Below are 7,564 nucleotides of genomic sequence, written 5' to 3'. Positions count from 1 at the left end.
AAAACTGCATTATTTATATTGAAATATTTCACGGAGAAAGGTCAGGGACCAAAATTGAAGGTTAGCGAGGAATAAAATACCAGGGTCACCGTATCACTTGGAAGTCTGCACAGGGCCTTGATTGCCAACACATTAGGCACTTTTGAAAACTATTAAATAAATCCAGGCTGGTATCCAACGTTGGATTTCTAGGAAAATATGAGCTCCGTTGCCCAAGCCCAATGGTGAAACTACAGAGCAAGCAGAGAGGCCCGGCCCACGCCTGCGGCCCAGGGAAGCAGCCATTGGACACCCAGGCCATCCATCAGACCTTGATGGGTTGCCAGGCAACCACCCAGCCTCTCTAGGGGCCCACCCAGAGTCACCAGGACATTAATAGCTGGTCCAGGGCTGGGGAGGGAAGGAGGGAGGCGGCTTGGGAAAGGGCGGAGCAGGTTGGCTGGAACTTTGACTTGGGCCTTGCAAGGGGATGGCAGCAAGCAGCTCCCCTGGATTGGGGTCAAGGCTATGGGCCCCCTCTTTACACTGTAGCCCCCACCCTCCACTTCCAACCCTCCCCACGGACTAAATGTTCCCCCAGGAGAGGACCACCAGGCACCATCAGTTCAGTAACACATAGGTATATCATGCTTGCACTGCCCGGGTCTAATTTGATTCTGGAAACACCTCCCATGAAGCTGAGAGAGAAGGAGGCTGAGTCCTCAGGGTGGCTATTCTGTTTTCCCAGGAAGCTCCAGGCCCCCATTTGGGATGTCCAGGTTGCTGCAGCAGCAGACGGTTACCTCTGCCTCCTGGGTCCAGGCACAGTCCCCAGGTCTCTATTCCAGGGTCCAGCACTGAGCTCACTGAGTGAGGAGCAAAGCTTCCAGGGACCATGATGGTGAGGGGAAGGCCAACACATGGGGTCCACTGGGGGACTTAGGTCACACCTGCCTGAATGCCTTCCTGCCCACAGAGAAATGCCTCTGGGCTGGGTCTGCATTTCATTCAGTGCCTTATCCTATTCATCCATTCATCTCTACATCCATCCTTTCATCCACCATCCTTCCATCCATCTATCCATCCATCATCCATCCATCCCTCCACCCATCTGTACATCCAGCCAGCCAACCACCAGCCACCATCCACCCATCCATCATCCATCCATTCACCATCCATCCATCCATCCATCCATCCATCCACCCATCTGTACATCCATCCATCTGTACATCTATCCATCCATCCATCTCTACATCCATCCATTTGTACATCTATCCATTCATCTGTACCTCCATCCATCCATCCATCCACCCATCTGTACATCCAACCATCTGTACATCTATCCATCCATTCACCCCTCTTGTATGCATACGTACACATATGCACTGAAAATTATCCTAGTGGCTCTTGGGCAGACCCTATCAGAGGAGGGTGGGTCCACAGAAACAGAAATCCTTAGAGGGACCTTTGTTGTCAGTGTCTCAGAAGGTTCCATGTGGCACATGGAGCTTGGCCAAAGGCTGAGCAAGGGCTCAGCATATCCTTATTGACTCTGCACACAGAAAACCTGTGTGCTTGTGAGGTCAAGAGCCCAGAAGCAGGAGCCCAGGGAGGCCTGTCAGACTGTCACAGAAGACAGAAGGGCTCTGGCAGGAAGGAGGGACCCTCCACAGTCTGTCCTCAGACAGCAAAGAAACACATCCACAAAGGTCAGAGTAAGGGGATCTCCAAGACCCTGGTGGGGACCACTCACCTGAAACCCCAGCTAGAAAACTTTGGATAGGAAGGTCTACCCACAGCCAGTCATGTAATTTTCAAGGCCTGGTGCAAAATGAAAATGTGGAACTCCTTGTTCAAAAGGCAGCAAAAAAAAAGTGCTAAAGGTAAGAAACTATAAACCACTTTCCTTTCTTCCACTGTCTCTGTTTTGACTTATCATGGTGATTTATATTTGCTGTACAGTACCATTTTAAGTCAAGAAAAATTTAAATTTCAAATTATTAGCATGGATTTTTACCGTTCATCTTTATATTGTGCAATGCCAATTTTAAATGCAAACATAAGAGCATTTAACTCCTATGCAGAATAACTGAAATTGTACTATTCATATTTTGTAGCTCATATATGAAGATGTATTTCATTCTTCCCAGAGCAGCAGAAAGTCTGCACAAAACCAACACAACTGCCTTTAATTCACTCTCAGATCAGGCACACTTTCCCAGCGCTCTCTGCCTTTGGCACATGGATTAAGGAAGGTTTCAAAGGGAAGGGGGGTGCATCATCCTTGATCCCCTTTACTTCTGCATCATTTTTTTCCCACAGAAGTGGTTGGTTGCTGACACAGGGCAGTGAAAGGAATAAGAAAGGACACAGGGCTCCTTGGTCATTCATGTTTCTTAGGAGGCCAGAGCCTTCTTTCTGCTTTCAGAGCAAGTTCTGGTTCAAATGCGACTGCTGGCCGCTCGGGATGGTCAGTACCGCCCTTTGCCGTGGACCTGATTCGCTTCCCTTGGACCAAGCCAAGTCGTGCTGGTTTCACCATGGGTCTCCCAGAGTTCTGTGCTTGTGGGGAACCACGAATGCCAAGTGCCAGTGGGATTTTGAAGAACAGTGGACACACACCCCATGTGTCTGTTCCACTCACATACACGTCTTTACCATAGTAGCTCACACACATGTCATTGCCATAGGACTTTGCTCAGAAAACCCAAGTTCAAAGTTAACAAAACAGTAAGAATTCAAGACTGAGACAGTACAGAATGAAACCAAGCATGGACCACATTGACTGGGGGGTTCCATGGACACACAGCTCTCGTGCCCATCGAGTTCCCTCAGGGTAAGTCTGCTGGTGTGAGGACAGTTTCCCCAGGAAGCACCTGCCTCCTCTTCCAGGTGGTTCTGCCCTCTTCTGTAGACCTGGACGAGGATAAAGGAGGGAGTCTCAAAGGATGAGCCCCTTGTTGCCTCAGCTCACACACAAACCCTCATGCACATGCACATGGTGTCAGGCTGACCCGAGCCCTCCCAGGCCCCTCACCCTCTGTGCCCAGCAAGACAGCAAGCGTGGAGACAGCTCAGCTCAACAGGCCCCCACCAAAGACTCCCATTTCTGTGTATGAATCTGCACATGTGACCCAGAGTGCACTCACCTGGTTCAACAGGACCGAATGATGTTCCCAGCATCTGGGTGGCTGAAGGCATCAAATTCAGTGAAACTGCCTCTCCTGTCTTGCTTTCAACCCTTTGAGCTATTTTTAAAATCCTTTTTGGGCCCTGGAAGGGTTTTGCCTCTATGACTACAGAAGCAAGTTCCCCCCAGCAGCCCACAAATAAGTGTGCAGGGGGATGCCCACTCATGCCCACGTGTGCAATCCTTCCAATGCCACATGAAATATATACTCTGTTCTCAAGATGCATTCACCCTTGCACGACCATGCACAACAGCCTATACCATGCGGTTGGGGCCAGGAGTGCCCTCGTTGACTACTCTTTGGAAAGCATCCTCAGAGCTGGGACACATTATTCTCAAGATCACCAAGAGTGGACTGTGTTCATCTGGACACTGAAGCTGGACACTGTTGACAGGGGATGAGATGGTTGGATGGAATCATTGACTCAATGGACATGAGTTTGAGCAAGCTCCAGGAGATAGTGAAAGACAGAGGAGCCTGGCATGCTGCAGTTCATGGGGTTTCAAAGAGTTGGATATAACTGAGCAACTGAACAACAACAACTGTTTTCAGAAACCTCTGCAGGTTACCTGGAATGAAGACTGAGGTCTCAGGGGTGTGGATGGGGGAGCCACAGCTAAGTGCCTCCAGGGTGATCAGTGGAGCTTACTTTGGTGGTTAAGTACACAACCTCTAGTTTCAGACTGCCTGGGTTTTAATCCTGACCTCATCAATGTGTTATCTGTGTGACATTGGGCCAGTCACTCCACCTCTCTGTGCTTTGGAATCTCTGTCTGTGGAGGTTGAATATAAGAGTTCTTACTGCAGAGAATTCTTCTGAGGATTAAATAAGCATGTGATGTACTGAGAACACTCTCTGATGCACGGTAAACACTTTGTATTAATACATGTAAAATGAAAGAAAATGTTAGTGGCTCAATCGTATCCAACTCTGCGATCCCCTGGATTGTAGACTGCCAAGTTCCTCTGTCCATGGGATTCGCCAGGCAAGAATACTGGAGTGGGTTGCCATTCTTTTCTTCAGGGAATCTTCCCAACTCAGAGATCGAACCTGGGTCTCCTGCAGGTGGATTCTTTACTGTATGAGCCACCTGGGAAGCCTGATATATACTGCCTATTTTTTATCCTCACTATTCAGGAAAGACATTCACAGAGGTGCTCAGAGAGCAATGCCTCCCGGGACCAAGGAACTCCCCTCAAGGTCTCTCTAAGCTATCTTCTCAATACCAACATCTCCCTAGACCAGTGCTGTCCAAGAGAACTTTCTGGAATGATTAGAAAGTCCCTTTCTACACTGTCTGTCTCAAGATCCACCATCTAAGACATGATGATTGTGACCAAGGAAGTGAATTTTTAGTTTATGTGCATTTTAATAAATTTAAATTTACAAAGTAACTTGCAGCTGTCATGTTCAATAGCTCCAATCACTTCCAGAATTTCTCATTTTGAAGGAAAAAAAATCATTTATTCAAACGTGACTAGGAAATCCTGATTTCTATATGCCTCTTACAGACGGCTCCTGAGTTCTCAGGAGCTGATTAAAGTTCCTGAGAAGACCTACAGCAATTATATTTTGTTCACCCTATTGTTTGACAAATTTATTTGACCACACTGTCTCTTTTCTGTGTGGATGTATACAGCACTCATCAACACCCCACAGATGATTCCAAAAGTCTGTGTCCGCAAGACCAATGATGTCATTCGGGCTTTGAAAGCTACCCAAAAGGGGCTTTGTTTTAATGCCTCTTTTCAGTGTTCCTGGTTCCAGAAACTGAGAGTCAATGCTAAGTCACTCATGAAGTCATTCAACAAACATGTGATGTGCCCTTACCATGCCCCACTCTGTGCTGCACCGGCAGATACATAACCATCTCCTTCTTTACAGGCCCTGGGGCTTCCCTGGTAGCTCAGCTGGTAAAAAATCTGCCTGCAATGTGGGAGACCTGGGTTTGATCCCTGGGTTGGGAAGATCCCCTGGAGAAGGGCAAGACAACCCACTACAGTATTCTTGCCTGGAAAATCCAATGAACAGAGGAGCCTGGCAGGCTACAGTCCATGGGGTCGCAAAGAGTCAGACACAACTTAACACACACACATGCATACACAGTCCTTCTCCCAGAGATGTGAGCATCCTCCCTGGAGGTGACGGAGAGAACAAGAGTAAGGACTCAAGGAGCAGAGCTGGACACAGAAACAGGGTGCTGGGCCCCTGACTCCCCCCAGCACAAAGCCCCTTAATGAATTTTAGATTAAAAAGCCCAGATACTGGCATATTCTTAAGATGCTTAATAAAGCAATTGGCCCGTAAGTCAATCTGGCCCTCCAAACGAAGCCTCCAGTGTGGAAGCCAACCAGCTTTACCAGGCCTGCTTAATGCAAAATGGGTAATGTCATTTACAAGCCTCGAAGGCAAGCTTATGAATAAAAGAACAATGCTCAAAAACAAGCCCCGGAAATTTCTATGCATTGCAAACAGCTCAGAGCACATCCCCGCTGTGCCCTCAGCCCAGCCATTCAGCCCAGCCCAGGGCTCTCCTGAAAGATGAGTTCCCCAAGAGCAGGCAAGCCTGATGGAAATGCAGGAAGCCTGATGTTTCAAGCGTCCGAGCCCCCTCCTGCCCCACAACTACTGGGGACCCCTGGAGGCCAGAAGACACACAGACCAGTGACGCAATGCATGTCTAGTGCCCTCCGTCAGGCCTCCTGTGCTGCTGGCCAAGGCTGCTGGAACTACTGCCTCCATTCAAAAATCAGCCCTCTGCAGAAATTATGTCCATAATTTCTGGGGACCCAGCTCTAGGACAGGGGTTCAGTGTGACGACCCCCACATGCCAAGGAACCTGCAGAGGAACCCCTGCTCCAGGGCAGGACTCCAGCAGAGGTGCATTAAAGAGAGAACAAAGCAGAGAGGAGGGGAAAACATCTCTCAGGATTCAAAACGAGAAGATGAAATGCCTGGGAAAGAAAGAGGCTTTTCAGAGAAGTTTTCATCCGGTGCCAGCGCAGTTTGAGATACTCAGAAGAGATGGAAATCTGGGCATGTTGCTGGCCAAAATCTTGGCTTTCTCTGCCCACTGAAGATGGATAAAAAATACGGAGATAAAGTTTGGAGGAAATAGAATGGTCATTTTAATTCTCAGCCGGCAGAGAGGGTTACACAGTAAGCCCATGTCTCAAGAACAGTGCCCGTGCTCCAGGAGAAGTCTAGGGGCTTATATAAGATGAGGCATCACGGTCAGGAGTCAGAGATGAGGAATAAAGGTGTGGGATCTTGTCAGAAACAGTCATAGGCTGGCATCACTAACCCAGTAATTGAGTCTGGCAGTTCAGTCGCTCTGTGGCCTTTTTCCTGATTTGTAACTACAAGGGGAAGGATGTTGTAAGGGTAAACCCCAGATTGTTGCTGTTGTTCAGTCACTCAGTCACATGTTTGGGACCCCACGGACTGCAGCACACCAGGTTTCCCTGTCCTTCACTGTCTCCTGGAGCTTGCTCAAACTCATGTACACTGAGTCAATGATGCCATCCAATCATCACATCTTCTGTCGTCCCCTTCTCCTCCTACCCTCAGTCTTTCCCAGCATTAGGGTCTTCTCCAATGAGCTGGCTCTTCAGGATGTATTTAGCATGGAGTCAGAAGGAAATAGGTGTGAAGCGTAGCTCCTGCAAAGTTAGTGGCAGAAAAGCATACTTAGTTACAGACATGCAGAGTTAGGAGCAGTTAAAGTTAAAAAAAAAAAAAATTAGGACTGTCCATACCTGCTCACTGTTCTCTTTATCTTCTTTGTTCTCAGAAAAGGGAAAGAAAAAAACTCATTCCTCTTTCTGTCCTTTTCACTGCAACGGGCAGATGGATTGGATAGCTGTGAAGGCTGCTGGTTTGGTAGATGTCCTGGGAAGAGACAGGTCGGCTGGGACTACATTCTCCACAACCCTGCAGGGCAAGGGCACCAAGGAGGCTCTGAAAGGTCTCCTGCCTCTGTAGATTTCACCCCAGGAACACCTAGGAACACCGGTGCCCACTTACACAGGCTGGGAAGCAGGACAAATGGCCATTCACCTCCCTCCTGAGGTCCCAGGTCTCCTTGGTCAGAGTCATGCTGATCTGGCAGGAAGACCCTCTATTTCTCCTCTAAACAGGATCCCCAAGTGGATGAATCAGCAGGTTCTTTTGAGTTTCAGCCCTCCATCAAGAGCCTTTCTTATCTGAAACACAAAAACGCTTGTTAACAAATATTTATTGTGCCTCTAGCCGAGCAGTTCCCACAAAGGAGAGAATTCATAGATGTTGGATCATTTATTAATTTATGTCATTCTTTCTCTCTCTTTTAATTTTTATTGGAATATAGTTGCTTTATACTGCTGTATTAGTTTCTGCTGCACAGCAAAGTGAA

General features: G+C 48.1%; 1 long non-coding RNA gene across 1 annotated transcript; it reads right to left on the bottom strand.

Moving 5' to 3' along the window:
* Positions 1 to 2,140: 2,140 nt before the first annotated feature.
* LOC138415899 (uncharacterized) lies at positions 2,141 to 7,199 on the bottom strand. Its single transcript, XR_011247440.1, has 4 exons — positions 6,930 to 7,199; positions 6,736 to 6,833; positions 3,129 to 3,252; positions 2,141 to 2,895 (listed from the first exon to the last, which is right to left on the bottom strand). It is a non-coding gene; the product is annotated as an uncharacterized lncRNA (long non-coding RNA).
* Positions 7,200 to 7,564: the final 365 nt, after the last annotated feature.

Source organism: Ovis canadensis, chromosome 12 (genome assembly GCF_042477335.2).
Source record: "Ovis canadensis isolate MfBH-ARS-UI-01 breed Bighorn chromosome 12, ARS-UI_OviCan_v2, whole genome shotgun sequence".
In the NCBI taxonomy this organism is placed as follows: Eukaryota; Metazoa; Chordata; class Mammalia; order Artiodactyla; family Bovidae; genus Ovis; species Ovis canadensis.
Note: the sequence above shows the minus strand (reverse complement) of the source record. Positions and strands in the feature narration are given on the sequence as shown.